Source organism: Astatotilapia calliptera, chromosome 22 (assembly GCF_964374335.1).
Source record: "Astatotilapia calliptera chromosome 22, fAstCal68.1, whole genome shotgun sequence".
NCBI classification, from domain to species: Eukaryota; Metazoa; Chordata; class Actinopteri; order Cichliformes; family Cichlidae; genus Astatotilapia; species Astatotilapia calliptera.
Genome location: NC_137442.1, coordinates 12,779,170 through 12,806,760, shown reverse-complemented (window position 1 = coordinate 12,806,760; position 27,591 = coordinate 12,779,170). Strand labels below are relative to the sequence as shown.

Sequence of the window (27,591 nt, the reverse complement as noted above, 5' to 3'; positions counted from 1 at the left end):
GCCTAGCAGAGCGTAACCAGGAGCTGTCCAGTAACCTCCATCTATACTTAATCTGCCTACTGCTGAGCTCCTAAAGAGATGCTCTGAAGCGTAACATGTTAAATAATATGTTTAGCAGATTCAGGGGAATTTTATGAAGCGGAATCTCTTATTGTGCCACTATAGATTAAGCAAATGAAAGATTCTAAACATTTATTAATTAATGTAGCTCACTTTAAATTCTCTAAACAGCATAAATGTCCAGATTTCTGCAAAGATGAGAAAAATGGGTTATGAACCCTTTTATTCTGTGGCAGTGGTACGGCTGTGACACAGAGCAGGCATGAGGACGGCCGCCTGTGTTTGTTCCAGTTATAGTATGCATCAGTGCCTCTGGGATGGACGCCCAGGCTTGGGCCCTGATGGCTGCCAGGACACTGGCTGGGCACACTACCCAGACATCATCAAGGGATTAAAATGGAAGCCTTTTGGGGATTACTCTATTTGTTTTTATACCATATGTGTAACACTAATTTTTGTCCATTATTGTGACAGTGTGATGCACATCGGTGAAAGAGCTGCAAGTGTACAGTTGAACTTTCAATAGAATTACTTTGCATTTCATTTGGTTATTAAACCGTGAATTTATCTGATATGATTATTATAAAGAAAACACAGAAATTTTGTTATTTTTAACTATTTATTTTTTATGTGGCAATCGAATATGATTGATATGATGGACTTTTTTAAACTGCCAACCCAAATGTGTCCCCCGAGAGTACTTGACGTTGCCAGTGGCATATTTAATATTTTCTTCAGCCTTGATTACTGACTTTTAAATGTTATCAAAATATGGATTACTGCTTCACAGTTGCACTACAGAGCGCAATGGCAGTTTAAATATTTGGGCAATGACACCTCTTTATAATTGTGGGCGTGTGCACCGCCACAGTGGATTTTAAATCGATTCAAGGTGTTCGCCAATAGAACTGAATCAGCTGTATATAGAAATATTTTGATAATGGATTGCATTTATATAGCGCTTTTCTGGGCCCTCAAAGCACTGTACAATTCCACTATTCATTCACTCTCACATTCACACACTGGTGGAGGCAAGCTACAGTTGTAGCCCTGCCCTGGGGCAGACTGACAGAAGCGAGGCTGCCATATCGCGCCATCGGCCCCTCTGGCCATCACCAGTAGGCAGTAGGTGTAGTGTCTTGCCCATGGACACAATGACCGAGACTGTCCGAGCCGGGGCTCGAACCGGCAACCTTCCGGTTACAAGACGAACTGCCAACTCTTTGAGCCACTCTCTAAGTGCTGGGCACAGTTCGGTGGGTCTACAAACTGATCGTTGTACTCCAGAACAAAAGAGTCACATTAGACTTTGCCAAAAAAATGTCTAAAAGATGCTGCAGAGATCTGAAAGAAAATTTGTTTGGACAGATGAAGCCAAGATGAATTTGTACCAGAATAATGGGAAGAGAAAATTGTGGAGAAAAGAAAGAAACGGCTCATGATCGGAAACATATCACATCATCTGTCAAATGGATTGGAAGCAGTATTATAGTATGGACATGCATGGCTGCCAGTGGAACCGGGCCACTAGTGTTTATTGATGATGTGACAGCTGATAGAAGAAGCTGGATGGATTCTGGATGGATCCATCTCTGTTCAGATTCAGTCAGATGCTGCAAAACTGATCGGACAGTGCTTGACATTGCAAGTGGATAAACACCCAAAGCCCAGAGTTTCTCAAGGCAGAGAAATGGGATATTCTTCTTCTTGTCCAAGTCAGTCATCTGATCTCAACACAAAAGAGCACGCTTTTCAGTTATTAAATACAAAACTGAATGCAGAGAGCTCACAAACAAGCAACAGTAAAGGCCTTGCACAGCTTCTCAAGGGAGGAACCACAGCATTTTGTGATGTCCATGGGTTCCTGAATGAAATGCAAAAGATTTGTATCTGAGTATTAAAAATTGTCCTCATATTTAAAATATGATTGTGATCTCAAAAACGGGTAATGCAGTACTTTTGTTAAACCTCTTTACTCAAACAGAAATTCTATATAGTCATTTTTTATATTTGTATATCTCAGTCTTAGTCTGTCTTTTAACAATGATTGTTATCCCTCATTATTTATTTCATAAGATGTTTGTGTAAAATTTAGGTGTAATTTATGCCTGAGTTTTGGATTTCTGGTCAAACAGAAATCTGGTTAGCATGTTTTGTAAAATCACAGTGACCTTTACTTTTAACCCTTGACCTGAAAAATTAAATCTGCTCTCCGTGAGTCCCACTGGATGTTCGAGGTTAATTTAAAGTGTGGAGTAATAATTTAAGTAAATTTAAAGAAACTGCCCCAAGTGAGCTCGTGTCTACAAGAACAGACTGGATGGATCATAGCAGCTGCCAGTGTAAAAGCATAAAAATATATTTTATTTTTGTGGTCTTTTCAAGCGAGAGCTGTTTTTTGGCATTCTTTCAAACGCTCAGCTGGAAGAATCAATGTGCCACTTTCACCCCATTTATTTCCAGGAAATAAAAAGAGAAATAAAATGTGTTTAAGAAATATATGCAAGGGAAAATTATAAAGTTTAAAAAGGCAAAATACCAGTGATGCTTTCATCCTTTTCCGTGCTGAACTGCATTGTGAACCATTGCACCTCCAGCTGGGAGGACCTGACTGCGGCCCCACCTGGCAGTCCACTAGCTTTCCCCCTGATTTATACTTTAATACATTTGTACTGCTGCCATATGGCTTCCCTCTCCCTCACACCACCCTCCCCTACCCCTTCCATCATCCCCCTCTTCCTCCCTCCCCTTTCTCATATCTCAGAGTTGCTCATCTTGGGAGCCTCTCAATCAAAGCATGCCCCTCAATTCCCTGTCCGTTCATCCCTCCCTCCTTCCTACTTTTCTTTTCCCTTCTTTCTGTCTTCCCTACTTCTCCTCCTTTGTTGCAACAGGGCCCCTTTGCTCCATCGCCTGTGTTGCAGTTCACTCCCAAGGTCAGCACAGATCCGATCTTGCCACCGTCAGCGATTGATGCATCCTTGAGCGAGCTGCTAGGGTTCTGTGTCGTGCAAACGAGACCAAAAGTGGAGTGTGCGGAGCAACGGAAGGGCGCATTTCCGCGTATAACTAAGCAGCTGACGTTCATATTCATTTTCACGGTTAGTTAGTGTGGCTAGTGGCCTTTAGGGCGCGTATGGCAGAGCCACAGATGGGGTCAATAGGAGAAAGGAAGCCTGGGAGAGAGGCCAGAGCATTCGGCAGTGTGGCCAAGAGGGCTGTGGAGAGCTATCTCACGCTCTCATTAATGATCATTGATAGCTCGATTACAGAGAGGGGAGAGGGGCCTTGGCTGGCAAGTTCACACCACTTGACAAAATCACATGACACTCTCTTTGGCTAAGCATTTGCACGCACATAGAGTGCATACAAATTCCTTGCAAGCTTCTCTTTATGGATACACAGTAGTCTTCCTTCACTCCCTAATCATACAAGTCTGTGTAATCAATAAATAGCCTCAGTCTCCCAAGAGACCATGCAGTTTGGGGGAGGCAGAACTCTGAGAAAAATTGTTACCATTCTTTCTGTCACCTCTGTTATATGACTCATTTGTTGAGTTTATGCATAGAATCTTTATAGGACATCTGTGTTCACTTGCAACTAATAGAAATATTGTGACAAAAGGAACAAACACTAGCATCACAGCACACCAGGATAAAGTGAGGCGCCTCCTAAATTTCGGGTCCCCTTGTCCCCTTTGTATGTGTGTATTATATTTTAATTTAATGGAGTTCTTTGATGCTGTCCAGCATGTGCTAGTCAGCCCAGATTATAATGTGAAAGTCAGAGAATGAGATGAAACAATAACATTTGGCTTTCTATTGATTAGTGCAGTGGGGCGTAGCATGTGCTTCTCTTTAGCTGAATTATTGATTCCTGAAAGAGGACTTGTGTGTCTGTGTGTGCACATTAGTGTGTGTGTGTGGCTTTTATATGAGGTTATGGCTAGGGGGAGCTGGCAGGATGTAGCTTTGATGAAAGGATCCTTTAAAGGCCCTATTTCTGTCTATTCCCCAGATGATCAGTCCATGGAGTCATTTGCTGAAATTCAGCCTTTATTCAGCCTGTGTCTTTCCATGTGAGCGTGATCCTTAGTGCTGTTCACAGCTTGCTGTGCATTCAACTTTAATGATAGGTAATAGATGTGCATCACAAATGAGAAAATTACAGTAAAATGCCTCGCCCAGGACCCAGCCTGGCCCCTCCCCTCACCCACGAGAACAATTACTGCACACAGATCAATTATTGTTGTTTCATGATGGTGTTTAGGGAAGAATACGATTTTCAACCAAATGTGCGCACTAAGTGCCTGTTAGTTATATCTCAGTCTCACTCAGTGACAGGCATTTTCGGTTCAGTTTCATTATTACGCACGCAACGCACAAAAGGGACTCTCAAATTAGCGATAATTTGCCTTGAATACCAGCAGTAAATTCTGGCTCTGTTGTGACATTTAGTGGACTTTTGCGTTGTTGGACTGACACGGCTGTACCTTTGTGCTGTTACACCATTGACAGTCTAGGTCATTACACGCTTGCTGTCAGTGATCACGCGCTGTCAGACCGTAACAGACACACACGCTCTGAAACATACACTGTGCCGGGCAGGTCACTTTGTTACAGTACAGAATCTGAGAAGCCGAGAGGAGCAGATTGAAGTAGCGGCGGCTAATGTCTCTGGCCTTAAGTAAACACCAGTCGATGGAGCCCTTTGAGAGGATCTGTGCCTGAATCTGCCCCTGCCAGGGGCACCATTAATACTCTGTCTAATTCTTTATAAATGGAGGAAGCAGCGGAGGGAAAGGTTGTGTTTGTGTGAAAAAGACACAGTGGAGAAGTAGATACTGTGAGGAGGGAGGGATGGGCTTTCTATAAGCAAGGGGGAAAGGGTTAGGTTACATTATACAGGTTGATCCATTGTGCTACAAAAATAACAGGGAAGCCATTTAAATCCTTCTCTAATGCCTCAATAGAGGAAAAAGAGAAACATGTGGACAACAAGAAGGGAGGCAGGTTTCCATATACTCTGAGAGCAAGCAAAGTCAAAGAGGGTGAAAGGAAACCTGTTTCCAAAATGTGTTATTAAATCAGCAGTCAGTGGCATAAAATTTAGCACGTGGCTTAGTTTCTTTCGTCTTGTCGACGTGACTCCGTGCCGAAAGGTTTATCTTGCAGTTTTATGCCTGGAAAAGTGCATGTTTTAAATTACATTTATTTAAGCCGAGCTGCGTTTTAAGTCTGGGAGATGATATGTTTTTATTTGTACAAAGAAAGGGGTATGATAACTCATTTTGCCGCTTGTAAGTCCTGATATGCACTTCATAATTGACTGTCTGAAACAAAATACCTCCCCTGCCTTGATGCAGATTAACCCGTCATGCATTCTCTTGTAGCTTATTCTGAGCTTTTATCAAGAGTTCTGCCTTGCCTTTCTTTTTATTCTTTTATGTTTTCCCGATTTTTACTTCATGGGGTCGGGGAGTTTGCTTTTTTAGATTATATATAAATTTTTTGGCAGCTTTATAAGATAGGAGCAGTATCACTGGCGGGAAGTGTGAGAGAGAGTCAAGGAGTAACATTCAATAAAGGTCTGACCAGTCAGGAGTCAAATCAGGAACTAAGAATTAATAAACTAACCTCCTTTGCCTTTATCTGCTTATTCTTAAAGCTTTACCCAGCTTTAAATTTCCGCTGTGTCAATTAATGAAGCAGAAAATGCTGTTTTCTCTCTCTCTGTCTCTCCGTCCTTTGTCTGCATACACACACTCAGAAACACTACAGTGGATGTACTCTGAGCACTTCTCATTTGTCAGATGACAGCCAAGCCCTAACTACACACCCTTACATTAACAATGTGTTTGCTTTACTGCTTCTCACGACCCTTTTATTCAGAACACCACACTGAGCCTGGTGCTGAGTTCTGGCTCTTTGCGTGGTGCCATCCGCGTGTCATTAGAGCTGCTTTAACAGGGTGCTCTCTGAAGAATGATCCACATTTTGTTAGTGGAAGGAATGGAGGAACATAAAGAGGAGAGGAAACATGTTTATAGTCTCCAGAGATGGGAAGTGGAACCTGTTCTGTATTAGCTTTGGAGCACCGAGGGGATTAGAAATGTTGGAGCAATGTTACACGAGTGCATTTACTGCATAGCATGGTTTACAAGCACAAATTGGCAGCGGCATCGGTATGTGCATACAAATCAAGTCGGCTAATAAGTTTGACACTTATGAAGTCAGGAGTTACAGACTGATATTGTCTGTAGTACAAAGTGCTTAAACGGTCTAGTGCTCAAAGTAAAGGTTCTAAAACCAGGTCATGTATTGCTTCTTCACAATAGGCTAAAATATAAAATGATGTTCTTGGCATTGGACTTCTTGCCCTGGGGAATCTCCTCCCCTGACCATCTGGAGATAACGGGTGACTCTAGTCTGTACTGCAAGATGGAGATACTCCTACCTGCGTGTGGTGAAATGTGGGGCATGGGGGGAGGAAGGTGGTGCAGTGAAAACCTGGGTTTTCTGCTTCCCAAGGTGCTGTTGTGAAAAGAGGCAAACAAACACATAAGCTCTTACTGGTATCATTAGTGCATCAACAAAATGCGAACCACAGGTGGTCAGTGGTACGTGTGCACACGCAACGAGGATTACATTTACAAAGGTTTTTCCTGTTCATCAAAATGATTTGTCTTAGGATTCGGAGCTCTTCCTTATAAGGAACTGAAATGAAACACATTTTTGTTGGAGTGGGCTTTCTGTGTTTTCTACAGAGACAGAGGCATGCAGAGCCAACAAAAAGTGAGACGGAGAGGAGCAGAAAAGATATTCACTTAGTTTTAGAGCCGTATGAAACAAGACACATGATGTGCCACTCAAACCCACCAGTGGGGTTTACAAATATACCTGCTTTTCTCCCTCTTGTTTCTTTACTAGTGATTCCTTCTGTAGCATGCTTTCTGCCTGGAGCTGTCTAGTCTGGCCCAGTGTTTTACTCTCTTGCTTTTCTGGCAAGGGCCTTGCCTGGCATTTTCATGCTCTGTTTTCAGTCGCTCGTTTTGCATCTGAGCATGGTGGGGCACTTTTTTTTTCTCATTTGCTTTTTACTCTTTTCATCTTTGTTTATATATCCCCTCACTTATTCTCAAATCACTCTTTCTTGCTCCCTTTTTTATTTGCCAAGACTCCCCTCATCTTTAAATTCTCTTTCATGTTGTCTTTATAATTACTCTTTTTTCCATCCTTCCCCGCTTTTGTGTGCCTCTTACTTTATTTCCGGAAGCTTCTTTTGTCTGCTCAGCCTGGTGTCCTGCCATCTGTGCAGGATGACATGAATGGCAGACCTCTTTTAATATACACAGAAGAATGAGTGAGGTTTAATAAAAATGACAATACAAGTAATGATAATTGTCCTGTGATCACTGCAAACATAACATAACATATCAGTACATTCCACCCAGAACTAATCTGTTTAGTTTGTTTTTAGTTTTTTGGTCTGGATGTTTTCTACAGTAACCTGACAGCGGTTCTACATAGAACTGGTATTTTTTATGCTAAATGGAAATACTCAGTATATAAATCAACATTTCACAATGGGAACTACATGTTCAGATGAAAGCTGGAGCCACATGTGAGATGTCGCAAACATTTTTATTAAAACAAACTATGCTCAGCATAACATGCAAAGACATGATTTCCCTTCCTGTTTGGAAATACACAACAGCAAAACATCCCTCCATACACGGGAAGAACACGCAAGCTTACCACAGAAAGGCCCCAGCTGACCAGCAGGTTTGAATCCAGAATATTCTTGCTTTAAAAGCTTTCTGTTTGACTGTTGCGAGGGGTTGCCTGCTGTATATCACCGTAGTTTCTCTTCGTAAGGCACAGCAATGGCTAAATGAGGATTACGACGCATCGTTTCGTGGCAGAAGATTTGTGAACTGCGAGCTGCTCGGAGCTGCAGCACAAAGTTTAACACAAACTTTAAACTGCAGTTTATGATGCTGGTTAACTCTTTTCCCCCGTAAAGACGACATTTGACGACCTCCCCGTACCCATAATGATGAGTCTTGACACCTCGGGATATATAACTAAAGGTGTGATTTGATGACTGCTAGAATAGTTTCTGGGGTTTTCTGAGGGCAGTTGCAGAGGCGGAGAACACCCTCACTAACTTCTGATGCAAACCCAGTCATTTTGCTGTAAAAGGAGGCCTGAAATATGACAGAAACCACTTGGTTCAGAAAAGAGCTTCAAGGGTTACTCCTAGTAGGCTTTAAAGGGGTAAAGAGTTAAGAGATAGTGTAAGGGGCCTTCCACTCTTGGATACAACCTTCCAATGACATTCACAATTGATCATTATGATCTGGCTTTATAGAAAAAAGTATTTATCCAATGCAACATCAGATTGTTAATGTATTGATTACTGATATAAACTATATTGCCTTGTTACATATCTAGATATCTTAAAATGTTCCGATGAACATTATCAGTACTCAGGCCACTCTTAAAAAGTCAATATGAAGCCCGGCCTTAGCAGCGTGTGTTCTATGAACAACTGATTATTCCATATATATCTATTTTAGAGATGTTTCACAGCATGTTTGACCAAACTGTGAGCAACTACAGTCTGTACCCTCAAGACGAAGTGAAAATGCATCCATAGAAAAGAGAAAATAGAATCTGCTTTGCCTCCAAGTGAGATGGAAAGCTGTTAAGACCAAAGGGGTGGAAGTGAATATTGGTCAGGCAAAGGAGAGCAAGCTGCTTGTAAAGGATGAAAACCTGGTACTGCAAAAAAATGAAGCGGAGGAAGTAAAGACGAGAGAGACAGGCAGTGTTACTCGAGTGTAGCTGAAGCTTCCTTTGTCTGTATCTTTTGCTGTACCGTCGGCGTGCAAGTTCACGTGACTGCCAGTTGGGTAGGTGGTGTAACGTCAAGGAGTTTGAAGGTTTGGAGAAGTTGAGGAGGTGGTTGCTTGGCATGGTCGCATTCACTGAGTGTGACTCAGGCTCTGTCAGAGTAATTGCTCACGTATTGTTAATGAGTAGTTCCTGCTCACGCTTAAGGAGCAGTGCACCAGAGGATCTCTGTATGGCCCCCTAGTGCAGCAGAACTGCTTTTTCACATTCTTGACTGAGGGCATCTGAAGGAGGCCCATGACTGCTTTTTATGTTCATACCTAATCAGGCCTAAATGTCTCTTCATTGTCTCTTCAGACAGTAGGAGGCCCTGATCTCCCCTTTCTTAATGAGTTCATAATAAAATTGTCATGAGTGGTGGTGTTGTGAATTTAATATGTTAATCACTTGAAGCCCTTGTGCATGTGATGTGATCTAAAGACTCATGTTGATCCCAAAGTCCAGAGATACTTTAGCCAGAGGCTCGTGGTTTCAGGTTACTACTGAGCTGCAGTCTGTGGTCTCTATCAAACCCAGACATGCTTCGGTAAACTAAAAGCACCTCATCATCATGAAGTCATAACCAAAGTAGAGATTATCTTGTGTCCGGTCTGTTAAACTTTATTTTAATCTCACCTACATGCCTGTAAGATGACACGACTTCTTCTGACACCTACTAAGTAACTCAAAATGTCCTTTGTGGTAGTTCTTGCTTCCTGAAAGATCACATTTTACCATTTTGACATACATAATCTTAAATTGAAAACAATGCCAGCTTTCCTTTGTGGCTGGTAAATAAAGACAAGGTTTATTCTATTAAGATACAAAACAAAAGATTTATTTTCTACTTTTTGTTCCTTTAGAGACAAAAACTGGAATTATCACCAATATATATATATATATTTTTTTTTTCAGTGTGGTATTTCATCTCCCTAATGAGGTCATCGCCTGGCAAGTAAACAAAACTATCTGCCCGTGTACATCCTATTTTAAGGAATTTGCATTTAATTTCCATTGTGGCTGCACAAACCAATGACCTGGTGTCTTCACCAAGATATTTAGATGTGGAAACTGGAGGAAACCCCAGCTACAGACATGCAAATAGTAGTGTAGCCTTTCAGCTGTGATTACAGTAGGAGGCCCTGGTTGCCCCTCTTCTAAACACACATACTGGCTGCCGGCAACATTTACTCTGCGCAGCTGCATTAGTAGTGGCAAGCTCAATGAAAATACCGTGTCACGCATAGCTTGAAAAATGGCTCCGGAAAAAGCCAATTCTGCCATGAATGAGGATAAGCAAATAGGCACGAGGGCTTGAATGGCTGCCAGTTTGAGCTCCTATACAAATAAGAATACGTGCACCAATTTAGCGCAGCAGATGAACCTTGCGAAGCCTTGTCGAGCAAGTGGGGGATTACCAAGAGCAAACAGGCCTTTCTCCCAGCTTTATTTGAGTTAAATGACTCGAGCCACCCTCTTAGATTTTGCCTGAATGGTTTCTTTGGCAGCCCCTTCCACTTCTCCAGCCGCTTCTGAGGCCACAACATGTGCACATTAGTCAGCGTATGGAAAAACACTGAGTGGGACAGGTAGGCGGCATGAATTAGATTGCAAGGACTCTGATGCAGAGAGCAAGCTGAGCCAGCAGAGTCGCAAACCAGGATAAATGGAAAGACGAGGAAGGTAGAAAGCCCTTGGCATGATAGAGTCCAATTGGAGGAGAGATTATTATTCTTCACCAGTAATTAGTAGCACATAAACAGCCATTGGCAACAGAATTAAAAAGTGTCATTATGATATGTGGTCTCCATACAAGATGCCGGTTCTTTGCCTTTTCAGCAGTTAATCATGTCGCCTTACCGACACCCCCTTTTGCACACAATAGAGGGTAAAGGTTCATATTGTAGCAGGTGAATGCCTGAAAATGACAAACCTATTGGAAGGTTTGATGCAGCACACTGGTTTCCTCCTGTACAGTCTTCACAGAGGCAAACGCTATCTCTTCTATCTCCCCTTTCCCCCTAAATTATTAAGGTCACCTACATTTCTGAGAGAAGGAGTAGGACTGAGTATGTGAGAGCGAGAGAGAGAGTGCATGCAGGATCAGTGCTTTTATGTGCACTTAAGACAAATCTTTCTTTGTGTCTATATTAATATATTACTGGTGCTAGTTTGGAATAAATTCAAATGCTTGTGTACTTTAAATGCTGATGAATACTGATGTTTTTATCTTTGTGTATTTTTTGTCCTTGGGCTTTTATGAAAATGTTAGAAAACACTGGCTTTGAAAAACAGTTAGTTACTAATTCCCTGTCTGCCTTCTCTCTCTCATTAGCTGTCTTGAGTACCCCGTGGAAGACTTATATCCATTATTTATTTCTAGCCCCCAAAAACAACAGCTGCATGCTTGTGTAACTGCCATATGCTATGCTTCCCCAACATATTGGGAGGAATCATGCTGTATAGGGAGCTTTATATCAACCCATAGAGATCTGTATCAAGCCCTGTGCAGACATGCTGCACTTGTAGTGTTTCCTAAAGCCTCTTTTTTCAAACTTATCAATGCAAAATGCAGTAGAAACTTCCCCAGAACTATGAAAACTTACACTACATTGGGCAATTAACCACAGTGGCACCTTGCCGAGTATTTTCGGATGCTCCAGCACCACTGGAACCATCAGAGGAGGGGAAGAAAGAGGGTCACATTAGGATTCAGCCGATAAAGCAATAAACCCTTGTTGGAGCTGCAGTCGGCGCCGTTCAGAGCAGTTTCTATGTCCTCAGCACTTTGGGCGTGCAATTAATCACTAAGCTGACATTACCCCACCTTCCCGCGAACGTTGGATAAACACTTCGGCAATGGTGAGCCAACATTCCCCACCACCGATCCAGTGTAGTCAGTAAGATGACTGTTGAGCTCGTGTCTCTCAGAAATGTCTAGGAACTCTGCGCCCCAGTTATTTAGACCTCCTGTAGAGAGCGGGATGATCTGCTGATCTGTTTAGTTATAGAGAGCAGCTCAACTGCTGTAACTCTCACTACAGCAGGCAGCCCCCACGCCACCGTTCCCCACTCATGGGTTATGGGGATGCTTGGCTCCCACAGCAGCTTTAACTAGCGTGTTGCATATTTTTAACCCATATGTGTGTCTGTGTGTGTTTGGAGTTGTACATTTCTCTGCTGGTGCAATTGCATGGTAGTTGCCACACTGATTTGTTAAATAGGAAGCCTCTTAGCCTGTTGAGGCTTTATTAATAGGCTTGCTGGCAGCGTGTGCTCTGTTGTTACTATAGTGATTGTTGTGTGGTTACCGTTCTCTAACAGGTCACTCGAGGTTACAAGGTTACCCTAATTTGTGGTTTTTAGTGGACACATTTGGATTTGATTCCAAGTTTGTACGATACCAGGTTGATGATATTTACTGGGAAATCTCTAAAGCTCTAGTCATGCATGTGTAGAGACTGGTCATTGACTGCCTGGAAACCACTGGTCACTAAGGAAAAATGTCTATTTCCTGACTGGTTGGCAAGTGGCTGAAGGAAATTGTGGAAAGTTGCTTGCAATAAGTGGAATTGCTGTACTGCTGTCTCTAGCAAATTGTCGTGGTTGCCTGTAATTTGTAGAGAAGGATTCCAGATAGTCTGGAAACACTGCTGTTGACTCGCTAAGTGGTGAAACTGAAGAATGTGATGCAGAATGCAAAAGCTAACCGTTTGCCTTTAAAGTAAAACTAAAAATGCGGGGTTTTTTGACAATAAGGTGCAACTTTTGAAATTGAACGTTCTCTGCTTTTGGTTTGTGTCATATTTTTTCATCTTTCATTACTGCTGGGTGCTTGGTTAGCGAGTATTTGCAGACAAATCTGCATCTTCCATGCAAACTATGCATGGCGTTGGCTAGCTGCCAGCAAACGAAAGCAACCACGACAAGGTTTTTTGGTGCAGCACTTTCTTTAACACTGATTTTACTGAGGTTTTCTCCACCAACCACTTGCAAACTGGAAGGGAATGCAGATTTTTTTCAAAGCAACCAGAGGTTGTGAGGGACCACTCTAGCCCTGTGCGATTGCTGCTTGAAGGGTTATGCTTGTTTACTCTTAATTGTTTTCTCTGCCTGTATTTTTTTTTCTTCAATTTAGAATTTTCATAAAGAAATATGTTAACATACATCTGTCTTTGAAAAGATATGAAAGAGAAGGTTCATGTATATTAGAAAATCGCTAAAAACAGTTGATCAGCATTAATCTTTACATATAACATGCCTGTTAGAAAATATGAGAGAACATTACGTTACCACTGAGGAAGAAGGCGGGGGGGAACTGTACAACAGGAAGGGTGGGAGCCCTGTTGAGTTCATAGAGTTCACTGGCGGGGACTGACACCCAGCTCACCCTCCCGAAGTGTCTCTTTCTCTCTCAACCATGGTTGATCTGAATAATTTATCTCCTATAATTTATCTCTCTACCTTTCGATCTCATTCACCCTAACACACAAACACACCCGTACATGCAGTTATCTCCATGCAAATACACACTCATGCACACACATGCCTCAGGGGGTTGGGTCTGGGTATGGTGTGGAGCGAACAAGCTGGAATCTGCACACAGGGAAACCTGATAGGCATTCCCTGTGCCAAACACATGAGGTCACCCTGACTGACTGATCCTGCCTGCCAGCCCTCCTCTGCCGTCACAATAAAACCTTGTCTCATCTGCAGTGGTAGGAGGTTTTCTTATTGGGGCTCATGCATCTTAGTAACTATAATAAGTCTTTTATGTGCTCTCAAGGATCATAAAGCTTTTATAAATGGCCATGCAAACTTAAAAGAAGAGTGTGGCTTATTACAATTCAGGTCATGTTTCCATAGTTTTGGCCATCAGTAAATGTAAGTTAATACTAACATGGCTGCCTCACTAGAAGTGGCGCGCAGTAAGCCTTTAGGCAATCTTTGACGTTTTAGACAACTCAAATGTTATTTGAGAGACACAAAAAAATCTTTTGTTGACATCCATCAATGTTTATAGGCTGGCTCTTAATTCTCATTCATTTGTTGTTGTGGTACTTGGACCTAGTTTTCCTGGGTGATTAATCTGCATTTTGGGTATAGGGTATTGTGTTTGTGTTGCTATGTTTGCGATTTCATTGTATACTTCAGTGAAATGTAATTTTACCCCAGTGAAATTATAGCCTATAACTATAGTCATAAACTATGAAAATGATAAAATGCGACATTGACATCATCTTAGGAGCTTGTCAGTAAAAAGAGCCAGTTTTCTAAGGACAGTGCAGTTACTCAGTGGTTGGCACTGTTGCCATGTTTTCCATGGAGCCGCGGTTTCTCCTGTCATCAGAAACATACCAGGTTAATTATTCTGTCATTTCCTTCTACCAATCTACACCCACCAACTGTAATACTCTGCAGAAGAAATTGCCTACCAGGAACTAGAGTCTCCTGTAAGTGACGGTGTCAGAACATGTAAACATTAATGGCTCCTCCTCCTTCTAAGATGTAACGTTAGCTATTCCATGTCATTTTTTGATTAGTGGAAAAAAACTCGCTCCCTCGTGAAAACATTTAAAACACTGTTTGTGGATTTTGTTTTCTGAGTAAAATAGTCATGATTTGGCTCATCCAGGTCAAATGTCACTTTTCCTTTTTTGCATTTTGAATGCCACGAGGAAAGTGCCACTTGCTTCCTTTTCTTTAAATGCATAACTTTACTACCGCATTACAGATTATTTATGCAAATCAAAAAATATATCTACATGTACTGTAGTCCATTGTATAGCGTAAAAAAGCAGCATACCTTGCGATCTGTCAAAGTTAATGCCATAAAACGCTGGAGTCATAAAATGGAAAAATGTGTAGCAACTGTAAGCTCCAGAGACTTGTCTTTTATCCCAGCAGCCCTTTGAAATACCTACCCAAACCCAAACAACACCATCAAGTCAAAGCACTGGTCTTAAAAGAACCCCGAACATGTGTTCTTTAGATCCCTGCTCCTGTTCTCTTGTCACACAAGCATGCAACATGGACACTCAGATTCAGTAGGTCTTGCATACACACACAGACTCTCTGCACATATAGATGCATTCTTTCTCTGGTATACACAATCAAGCACACATTTACACAAATCTCACACCCCGACGACACAACAGTCACCTCTCGCTCCCACGCATCTCATGTTCTCCTCATATTATGTTAAAATGGACACGCATAATTGCGCTGGCACGGTCTGTTGTTTTTGCTGGCGGCTATCAGCAGCCCCCATGTCTCTGACAGAGGTGATCACCGTTGCAGGCACCACAAATCTACATCGCAGCATTCCCAAATATGTTGTTTCTGTGAGGTCCAGCTCTCGAGACAGAGTGGTCTGGTTTTAGAGGAGGTAAAAAAAAAAGAGTAATTTGAGTAATTATACAGTGACTGTAGGCTGTACGTTTTTAGATATCATTAAGAATATATAACTTGAAGGCAAATGTACATGCTGACATGATATATATTGTAAAGCGGGCAGCTGTTAGTGGGGACTTTCTTTTTAGAGCTTATTGTAACTGTTTATAGTGAACCAATTTCCCATTGACACAGACCTTGTGGTAAAGTGGGGTGAAATGAAGCGTAGAGTGAAGTCTGGGGGATATGAGGCTGCTACATCTGTACCAAAGCCCCAATACAAGCACTGTCATTCTAAGACGGAATTTAAAACGCTTTAACGAGCTTATGTCTGACGATACCACGGTGTTGAGGCGTTTACAGCACATCAGTGTTTAACATTCGCTTTTCTGTTTCCTACAAGTAACGAAACAGATCGGTTCGATACCAGAACCACTTGCCTAAGTCTCCTGCGTCGTTCCTGCGTTCTACAAGTCGTATGAGGGTGGGTCAAGTTTTAAATAAAGCTGTGGCTTGTGGCAGCTAGCTGATTCTGTACACATTTGTATGTGCAAGTTGGTTACAGTCTGGGCCAAATGGAGTCTTTTGCGATCATGTTTCCAAACAGTGCAGTCTGGAGATGTAGCTACTGTGCCTAAATGTTAAAGCAGGAAGCGGGATCCAGCAGCAGCTATAAAGATTTTTGACTTCATAACATGCATGTTCATTTTGCAGGAATTCTGTTTAAAAAGAAGATTCCACCCTCAGTAGTATTCGGTAGTTTGCGCTCATCCTTAGCCTGTAATTTTAATGCTACGATAGTTTTATTTTGTGGACAGTAATAGTATCCACAATACACTTATTTGTTGTTATTTTTATTCACAATGTGGGCATTTCTCTTTGGAAAGCCGTGCATTTTAATGTTATCTTTCTCTTCTACGCACATCATATCAAGCATGACTCTGCAAAGATATTCTGTATTATTGTTTGTAGCTCCCTTTCTGTTCCCTTTCTCCTCTCTTTGCCTTTTTCTTCATTTTTTTTTTCCTCTTTAGCGGCTGAGGTTTGTGTTGTGGGTTAGAGAGGGTGAGTTAATGGAGAACGTCAAACCGGCTTGTAGCGCTGCCTTGGCTCTGACCCGTGCAGATTGTGGAGTGACCCCAGCGATGCTGCCCTGAGCCTGCAGTTGGAATCCAATCTCCTCAAAGGGATATGGTGCATGTTTTAGCGGTCCGGTTAAATAACTTTGTACCCCGGCCTCCCCCAAAGTGTCTATCATTCGTCTAATAAAACGTTGTTTGTTTTCACCTATGATGACCCGGGTTAGGTGGGGTTTTTGGCTCACAGGTGGCCATAGCACATTTGTTTAATCGCATTAGACCCTTCCTGCTCCTTGCTGTTCGACTGGATGGAGGTAGGAAAATTGGAAACCAGCTTGGCTCTGTCTCTGGAAAAGAGAGAATTTTCTAATGTGGAGGCAGGTAATATCAAATAGGTTGCATTTTATTAAATCACATTTAAAGGTTAATGAAGTGATTGAAGCCTCAAACATAAAGCCACTGTTAATCAGCCGGAACGTGCTACACTGAAATGCGGAATTACAATTAAATCAATCAGCCTGCATTATACTTAAATTATCATTTCAGATTCGGCGTCATTGAAGAGGGATGATTTTATCATCTGAAAAATGTCTGCCCTCATCTCACAGCTTCAGATTACACTTACTCTTCTTCCAATTATAAGCCGGGGAGGAAGAAATCGATGACTACAGACAAGTGACATTATTAAAGCATTTTGAGAGAAACTGAAATCACATGGGGCCTGATAGCCGAGTTGTTTAATGAATCATCCAAAGGAGTGCTTCTCCGCACCTATTTGTTTCCTCCCCATTTAGGGCCCTTTGCCTTTCTCGCTGGTGCTAATTGTCTGGAATATACAGGCTATGACACAGCTACACTGGCTCACGCTGCGATGCATTAGTGCCATTTAAAATGTTGCTCTGGGTGAGACTGCGGTCTTGTAACTCAATAAACGTGGATGCAGGGAAGCATACAGTAGAAGCAGGGAAGGATGAAGCCAAAGGGGGCTTCAGAGTGATTCGTCAGCATGCTTTCAAGGTGAAATGCATCAGCTGAAGGTCTCTCTTTTACTTTGGCTTCTTTAATGCATACACGTATTATCATCTTGCTACCACAATTTACCAAGTACTTTAGTGCCCAAAAGAACCTCTTTAGCCCAAAACTGAGCAACGAGGCTGATGTAGTAAAGCTTCTCAAAACTGGGCTTTGGGGAAAAAACAAGAAAACATCTGAATTAGATCAGTTTGGTGTAGCGAGGAGAACCGAGTTTACAAATGCAACTATTTAAGTTTACCGAGGTAAGTGATAATGGATGAAAAAAGGAAATGCTTACCTGAAAAGATAAAGATAAGAAGGAAATTCAAAGCAGAGACAAGGGAACACTTTTAGCAGCAATATATGCAATTAAAAGCAAGCTGGAGAAATCGCGTTTGGATCTCAGGGAAGAGAGACACAATCAGACATCAGCAACCTGCTGAGAGTCTTCAGACTAATTCTCCTCAGAGCAGATAGTTAACTCTGTTGCTTATTCCACAATGACTGGCAACTTGAGAATTCAAAAAATAATGAGAGGCGAACTGAGGCAGAGATAAGAAGAAATGGTAAATGGATAAATGGAAATGTTTTGATGAACAAAAATGCTTTGTTGCAGCACGGAGGAAATTTAGTGCAGATGCAAGTGAAATGAAAGACAGCTGTCTGCGCATGTGTGTTGGTGTGTGCATGTGCGATGTGTTTTTATTCATCCCTGGGGTAATGTCACACGTGTATACGCACATTGTCACGTTGATGATTTATTGACAAAATACTTTGTCATTGTACATATGATTTAATATCGGTATTATTAATATAGTACTGTGTTATTATCTAGCGCATTTTCTAGAAAATTGGTTAAGAAACTGTTCCAACAGTAACAGAATTTAATTAAATTGCCGAACAGGTTTTGTTCAGTAATTTTGCAACGATTACCACGTTGGATTTTATTTTAAAAGGATAGCTATCAAATGTTATTAACTTCTCACACAGATACACAGGTACATTGTATCCAATAATTTTATAATTTTTCTGTTTATATAAGTTTTTTTTTTTAAGTTTTTCTAAGGATATCTAATTGTTTGCTTTTGTTAAGTCTTTCCGCCTTAACTCTAAAATGAGCCCAGCGATGTCATGTCAGCAGGCATCAGTGCTAAATTTTGCCCATCAGTGCTATGTAGGGCACCTGTTTTCCTTATTTTTCTTTCTTTTTATGTAGGATGCGATGCAAACCGCTGCATCTTGTTCTAATAAATAAATGTATAATGCATTTACATAATGCATACAATGCAAAACATATTCCCTAAAGCCTCAGCCGGTGATTGCTGACTGCCGAACAGACGTCAATGCATTATGCAGTGGCATCATCGTCACTGTGAATACACTTTTAAGGTGCCCTTTTTACCTCGACAACTAGCGACACCGTTTGCTGCTCTAAGAAGGAGCAGGAGGAGAGTGGGTCTGGTTTGAAGGGTAAATATATCTTGCTATCCTTCACTCCTGAAGCATGGTAGTTAGATTCGAGTGCTCATACTGTGTGCTCCCACGTGGATGAGGTTCTGTGCTTCAAGATCCTCCTTAAATTTCATGGGAGAGGTCTTTTAACTCAAAACCAAAGAAAAATGTTAGTTTTTCTCAATTTTACTGAGGAAAGGGGGAAAAAAAACCCAGAAATTGTATCTCTTTTGTTTTTGGTCCCAGCAGTGCTGAGAGTATTAAGCCTGGCCACCAATTAGGGCATGCCGATTCTAACAGCCCATGAATTATTAAGAGGACCCCATCGATGCGGAGTAGTGACGGAGGGCGTTAGAGGGGGGCCAAGCCACCTGAGCACCACAGCTGTATTTATTAAAGCATAAGCTGGCTGTGTGCTCCACCAGCTCTGTTATAATTAAAGAAAAAATAACCTCCACACTACAGAGCGCCAATGTTCGGGGTTTTTTGAGTTGATTATTTTCAATCTACAAATTAGATAAATGCTGTATTTATTCTCAGACTTTAATGTATGAAGGGGAGGGGATGGGGGCGAGGAAGAGAGACAGATAGGATAATGTACGGTATTAGATTGCAACTTGCAACACCGGCTACCCTTGAGGTCAACCAATTCATTCCTGCTGCAGAATTTATTGCCTGGTAGTAGCTAAGGCAATGAGGTGCTGTGAACCTTGAGCTTATGTCGACATAGAAGGTCTTCACAGCCATATACTGAGAGAGGGGTGGGGTGGGGGAAATCCTGCTTGTTAACTCTCTATTCAGGACTCCAGCCAGCTCCAGTGCCTGAAACGTGTCCTCACAATAGCGTCAGCCAAAGCCTGCTAATGTACCTACTTTTTCAGTGGGAACAGAGAGTCAATGTTCTCGGGACCAACACCTTATCATAAATAGTGTAAGTCTTTGAGCTGGTGCCAATCGGCCATAGCATGTGAGGAATGAGGAGGACGCTGCGAAATTAGGTGCCCGTCAAATGTGACTCCTGGCGATTGTCAGTACTTAAGATGTATTAGATGGAGAAGGGAAACTGCTTTGTGTGGGAACCCCTGCTTTACTGGATAACACAGCTATCATTATGCATGAATAATTGGTTGCGTTCCTTCTACCCCTTTTCTTTTTTCTATTTTTTTAACCATTGGTCTGTTTAATGTAGCAGAGTTGTCAAATAAGTCTGTCATAAGGAAAAAGACAGATTTCTTTATGTGAATCCCCCGCACCCCCTTAGTGAATTAATATAATTTAGAGCAGCGAGGAGAAGGATATGTGTGGATATTGCGGCACAGCGGGGCTTTTAAATGTTTTGTAATTTTGTTATTTATTGTTTTGCTGCAGGGAATAAGACGAAAAGAAAATGCCGGGCTCTCAGATGTCTTTAAATAGAGATCCTGACTGCCTGCTTGCCTGCTCGCTTGTACTCAGAAATGACTGGGCTCTGTTTAGTAATATACATTAACCACGGTCCTGTTTGTCACCGAAATAGCTGAAGTGCCCTTTAGCTGGCATTAGATTTAGTGTTTGCTTCTTAGTTCTTCTGTTGTTTTTTGAAAAACCACCAGGCCGAAATAGTTTAATGCTTGTGCAAGAGCACCGCTTTTTTCATTACTCAGTGCACCTCCCTGTCTGAAACACACACACACAAACACACAATGACGTATAATGGCAAACTCAGGCTTAAATTCAGAAATTCACAGAAATTGCATCCTTCTGTTTGTCTCCTTTATCCTTGTCTCTTTTACATTTTCTCCCATGAAGAAAAAAACATCAGTTTCCACAGTCTTAGCAAATATGCATGTGAGATGTTATTTGGCAAAAGAATAAGAATCTGCCCAGTAAGTCTAATGAAATAAGCCACTTCTGGATCCTAAATTAATACAGACGCAACACTGAAAAAGCACTCCAGACTCTCTTAACTTCAATAAAAATAGCATCCAATAGCCATTAAATAAAAGCATTTACAAGGTTGCTTTAGAAGTTAGTATTAAGCTAGTTAGTTAGTTGAAGTCTAAAGATAATGTATCGGAAATAAACAAAATACATGTGCTGCAGTGCTGCAAGTTTGGAATGAAGTTAAACTTGTTGACATATAAGGATATAATGTGGCTAACTACAAAAGTATTAAGCTCATATGAGAGCTCGTAACCATCCAGGCAAGCAAATGGCATCAACATTATAAGGCTGGCAATTAATATTCAGTTCAGTTCAATTCAAATCAGTTTTAATTATATAGTGCCAAATCACAACAACAGTCACTTAAGGGCACTTTATATTGTAAAGTGAAGACCTTTTTGCTACAAAACCGTGATCTTTAGCTTAATCTTCTTGCTGAAGTCTTAGTTGGCCAAACACTGATTCCTCTTTTCTTAGGAGCCCGAGGGACTCTGGGAGCCCGGGAGCTGCAGTGTACACAGTGAATTTTTAAAAAGCTTAGCTTAAAGGTGTGTTCCACTAATAAAGTCCAAATAAAAGACTGTACAGTGGTAGAGTAACAGCTGAAGATAGTCGTACGACTCATATATGTTGAAAGGGACATAGCACTGCAGTCAGTGCAGAAAAGTCTAGGAAAGAGCGTTACTGTAGGATTGATGCGTTAACATTAAACAAACAGTATTTCATAACATGTACTATACTGTGTTAATACTTAAAGAAGTTATTTGTTTAGTGCAAAACTAGATTATAAATATGATTAAAAATATAAACATACTTTCTTGAAGTGCAGACACACTTCAACTAAACAGGGTAATCCATCCATTATCCCAACCCCTTATCCGATCCAGACTGAGGTGGATGCGGGAGATCTGGAGCCTATCCAGTGGTTCATAGGGGCAGAAGTCGAGGTACACCCTGGACAGATTTCATTGCTGGATTAATTGAACAGGGAACAAAAAGAGCCACAATATCTCAAAGATACCGCACCAGCTGCAGTTTCCAATAAGGACAGAAGGCCAAATAAGATTGTGCTTTCTGCCAGCGAGAAAAGTTTTTGTCACTAATCAAATTCCATTTTTTTTCTAAATTTAGCTGCGGGAAGCAAAAATAGACTCACTTAGAAGTGCTGAAGTCTCAAGATTTATACCCGTTAGTGTCAGAGACAGCTGCTTCAGTGTTTTCATAAGCTTTTGTCTTTCTTTTTCCCCAGATTTCTGTTTGTGTTTTAGTGTAGCACCAAACAGATCAGAGAACTTCAAGATAGCTAGCAGTGCACAAAGTCTGGAGTCTTGGAGCCCAGACCAGACTTAAACTGAAGTGGACTGTTGGAGCCTCTGAGTGCTGTCATGAATCATGTCTCAGCGTCATTATCTTTATTGTTTTCTACTGCTGCCATCGAGCTGTAACCCTTAGTTCAGCCTCAGCATCAAACTGATATTTGACAGTCTGTTTTTTATGGGGGGCTTTGTCTGTTCTTCTTTCTGTCTTAATTACCACAACCTGTACATACAGCTCAGACATTTACAACAACTGATGAAACAAGTCACTTTAACAAAGTTCTAATTTGGTAACTTAAACAGATCAACAGACTGATAACCATGATGGCAAGTCTTAAAATACACTGGGTCTGAAGGGATTGTGGCAAGGATAAGTTGGGCCTCGTGTGGGAACTGAAGCGGCCTGTAACTAATTAATTATGCATTTCCAGCACAAAAATGAAGGACTGGCACTGTGGCCTTTTGCTGTGTGGTGAGCCTCAATTCCTTGGTCTGCTAGGAGTCTCATAATCAAAAGAAATGAATAAATTAAAAAAACAACAACAACAACATGAGGCTTACTGTGATGGTAGTGGTCCATCCACAGCTATGCAGACCCCTTCATGTTCAATGCCACAATGACTCTGTTGTTTTGGGTACTCAAGAGGTGGTCTGCTGCTGGCGGGCGACTGAGCTCAGGAGCTTCCTGTTCATGGTACAATGGAGCGAGCATTCTTCCCTCAGAGCCCGGCCCCACACATTCACTCACAAAATGGAAGGCCATGCACCACAACAATAATAATCCACTGCTATCATGTCTTCAAAACGTCCAAAAACATCATGTATGGAATGTAACTAGCGTTAAGTCTTGTATTAGTAATCTTACACCACTTTCATAGATGCCTAAAGACCAGTCGGCCACACCGGTTGATTAGTGGCTGCTGGAGGTTGCTGCAATTTACAAAATGTGCCTTACTGCTGAAACTAATACATGGTAAACGTTCTCCAGATCCAATTTGGATGAGACTTTGTCACGTTTCACTACCACTTAGTGGTTAGTTAGTGAGTGTTTGCTGGTCACCAAAGTAATTACAAGGAGGTTTTTTTGGTGCAGAGCCCAGTGCCAGTCAGCAACCTCCAGCAAACACTTGCCAACCAGCTTGGGAATGCATATATTTCTCCAGCAGTGAGAGGCTGCATGAGGCTGCATGACTCAGGCCTCGCAGTTGATTTTACAGGAGCTGCTAGTACCCAACAATCTCACAACCAAAAAGGGGATATTTAGTTTATTGTAGTTACTGGTGGTTACCACAAGTGCCTTATTAGGGTAAGCAGCAACTGATTCTATTAAAGGAATTTATGTCTAACTCCATGGGATAAGCCCTTTTTTATTTTTTACTGTGGTTTTCGATTTTGAATCAAAAATACTGGCAATGGTACAGATTAGTACAGTATTGCGATATCCCTGATAACCAGTAGCTATTTAGGCTTTTGTTGCCATTAGCCTGCCATAAAGTGGAAACATGTAATAACTTTAGTTACCTTTGAAGATACAGAAAGCATGACAGCATCAGCATTCACATCATAAAAAGAAGAGAAATAGCCTCTTGAATTCGAAAAAGCAGGAGAAAATGGTGTTATTGCTATCACTCTTATGTGTGATCAGAAGGTTGTTCTAAATGTGAGCATGTCTTTGAGGAATCTTTAACAATGCCGGAGCAATTGTTAGAGGGAAGAACCATAATCCCCGGCATTTATTTATAAAGTGGTATGCAACAGGATTGCTGATATGGGACAATTGCACGTGTTTTCCTCAAATTTATGGCCATTCAGCTCGCAATGTGGTGCTAAATTAGACTCTCGAGAAGCCTTATGAATAGATACAGCAGTAGATAGATGCAGAGTGGCAAAAAAGACCAAAATGTGCAGCTGTGAGAAAGATTCTTTCTTTGCTTATAGATCCTCACTAAAGCAAGACACTGAAAATATATGAATGCGCTGTGACGCTTTTCTTTGTCGACCTACCGTAAAGTGGAAAACATAATAACTTCAGTTACCTTTGAAGATACAGAAGGCATGATAGCATCGCTGTTGAGTTTGTTTTAACCCAGATGTCCTGTGTTTATCTATACTGGCTGTGATCCCTTAGCGTGTCCAAGTGTTGCATGCATTAAACTCTTCCAGCAGGCTGGCAAGAACACAGCAGGCCAGACTCACCGAGGCATGCAGTCAGGCAAGGGGGAAACATTACACCATTACACTCACCTGTTCCACAGCCATGGTGACTTATCTCATGAATAAATCACACTACCAAGGTTCGGACTACTCAGACGGTGCACCTCTTCTCCTTTGGCAGACGTCTGCATCCCTATTCATCTTCCTCTGTCTCTCTCTTTTTTTGCCTTCTTCTTTTTTCTGCTTCCTGTCTCCCTTCCTCCCACTCTACCATCTTATTTCTTATATCTCTCAGTTCTAGCGGGCTGCCTGACTCCGCTCACTTTATTTATCATGCAGTTGTGACATTTTTGGATAAAGCCTCACGCCCACACTGATTGAACTCTGCTTGTGCGAGCTGGGAAGCACAGATCATGTGGTTTCCAGTAAGTCATGGGATCGACAGCCCAGGATGGTTTGCCCAGAGCATACTGCTTCTTTCCCTTTAAATCACTCAAAAAGGTGCTTCTGAAAGGTCCCTAACTCATACAGTTATGATTATAGCAAACTAACAGAAACACTGAAAGTACGCATTTTTGAAAATAAAAGCTGGAGGGGAGGTTACATTTGAGGCTCCTTTTTAATATGAATACCTCACTTCTCTTCATACATTTTTCTCTGTATGACGTCCCCAGATGCAGTGAGGCAGAAATGCAAGCGGTGATTCCACGGATTTTACAATGCAGCATTGTTCTCACATTGACCCGAAGTAAAACAATCCCCGGCATAGCTTCGCTGTCTGCTGCTGATGGCAGCTTTGCAGTATGTGCGCTTAGGCCCGAGGAGGCGGGAGAATACAGGGGTTTTTTGTGTTGAGTAATGCTGATATTCCTTCAAGGGGGATAGTTGCTTAACACACTGTGCAGAATCTGGCACGGCATCTTCTTTGGCCTACTAAACTCTGCTCAACACTATGTAAAAACTCCCTGATGGCTCTTAGACGGGGAGGAGAAGAAGGGTGGGGAGGAAGGAGGAAAAAAGGGAGAGAGGGGAGCTGGAAGGAGAAATGGAGGACAAGCAGCCAGATGAGGATTGGGATGGATTTAGAGATAGATGAGAGCTGACTGAACGGATTGTAGAAGGTGAAGAGAGGATGGATCGAGGACTAGGTGGGGATGAATTCAGTTATGGAAGGTTAGAAAGAAGGAACGGGAGGGGGGAACATGATCCACAGAATGGGAGTTTAGCAGCGTAGACAGTTTAAGGCTTGGTGTACGGATAAAACAAGCTCTTTAGGCTTTGAGGAATCTTTTATCCTATGTCAAAGCAGAGGTCTTGGACTGAAAAGGTGCAGCGAAATGTGTTAACAAAGTGCACTACTTTAGAAAAAGATGATGATTCAGTGCATTAAACAAATACCAGCTTCAAAGGATAAACTTGCTTAATGTTGCAACAAATTTGAACTCAATTTGCTTGGGAATTTTCTTATTGATTTATTTCATGTAATTGACTGTCTGAAAGTCTGTCAGTGACTGATATGTGTGTTGATGAGGAACATTAAACAGCCGATAGAACGTTAAATAGAATAATGGCTCATTATTTTTAATGCTCTAATCTGGACTCTAGTAAGCACTCTCCACGTAGTTCCTCTTTGGGTACCTATGTATTTGCGACCTTTCCTCACTTGTTCATGAAAGCCTTAAACTTCATTTTGGTCTCTAAATGCTGGACTGTTATTTTAAATAAGTCTTATATACCAGAAACACGAAAAGAACGAAAATAAATCCCGAATAAGTAACTGATTACTGGAAAACATGCCATCAGTGATCTTTTTTTTTTTCTTGGCTGTATAATGTGAAATAGCATGGCATTTGTTCAGTGCTCTGATTGGATGAGCTGGAGATGTTGATTGTGTCAGCGCACTGTATCGAACAATAACATGTGAACGCCTGCACATGCACAGTAGCTTGCAAGGAGGGAAGAAAAAAAGGGTATTTGTATCTCAGTTTGGGGCAGCTTTTTAAAGAGTTTATCAGGTTTGACAAGCGATTCTATTCATGTCCGTAATAACTTATCATCCATTGACATTTATGTGCTACATAAAAATGTATAAATTAGTTATGTGTTACGAATGTGCTTATGATTTATTGAGGATTTGACCTTCATAGAAAGCGTCGTTCAGATTTTCACTGTAAACTGTTCTACTGTTTCCTTGTTGATTTTCAGGCTTGCAACAATGCATTGATTGGGTTTTTTGTGCTCTGTTTTTGTTTGTTTTTTTCTTAAAATTCTTGTTGGTTTGATTGCCTGCTGTGGCGTGACCTTTTCTCAAACTCATCCAGAAGTTCACGTCCATAAAAAACTCATTTATAGCTTGCCTCACAATTAGAAAGTGGCACCATTTCAAAGCCATTTTAGCTTCCACTAATGCTTCTTTCGGTTGTTATATCGACAAACAACTGGATGCTTGAGTTACTTTGTGCCACATTTAAATAATGTCAGTATATTTGCACAATAATCAAAGAGAATATGGTCCCAACGTTTATTACAAATCTGTTTTGTCTATTTAAAAGTGTTAATACATCAGCATATCCACTTTCCTCCCGCTGCTTTTTAGACACCTGATTTTCCTGGCTTGGAGAAAGAAGTAAAACAGTCTGGCTGGGTAGGATCCCTGTGCGAAATCCCTGGTTTTGTTTTTCAGATTTATGTCATAAAATAACCCTATAAACTACCACAAACCAACCATTCACCATTCCCTGCTGTAGCTGATTTGTTATGGCTGTCTCAAGCCTTCCTGCCACAACAGCGGCTGGTATTTAGTGCCAGTATTTAGTCTGGCAATTTTCAGAAACGCTTCAGTGAGTATATTCCTTGGGGGCCAAAAGTGACATTCCAGACCTGGTGCAAACACTTTGCATGTGAAAGAAACTGAATATTCAAAAGGATGAGGATATGCATTCTCTCCCCCGTCTCTATACCAACTTGTGTAGTTCTTATCTTTTTTTTTTTGTCTTTGCATGATTGTTTTCATATATGTAATCAGTGGGCACAGTGCTTCCTCACTTTGTGTGTCCTTATTGGCTTATTTCTGCAGAAGGAAACCTTGGAAATCTCAGGAATCTAGCACATTATTCTTCAAATTAGGCAAACTGTGCTCTGATATCTTCATATTTTCTTATTACGTATTTAATTATATAACTGCCAGGTTACATATGCTGCTAGGACTGCAGTATGTGCTTTTACATGTCTTTTTTGCAAAACATTGTCTCCTGTTTCTAAAAGCAATGTTAACATCGCTCAGTTATGCAAACATTACATAGC

At 41.3% G+C, this 27,591-nt stretch overlaps 1 protein-coding gene across 4 annotated transcripts in view; it reads left to right on the top strand.

Annotated features, from left to right (window-relative positions):
* rbms3 (RNA binding motif, single stranded interacting protein) overlaps window positions 1–27,591 on the top strand; it is a 291,822-nt gene that overhangs the window by 94,463 nt on the left and 169,768 nt on the right. The window lies entirely within an intron of this gene.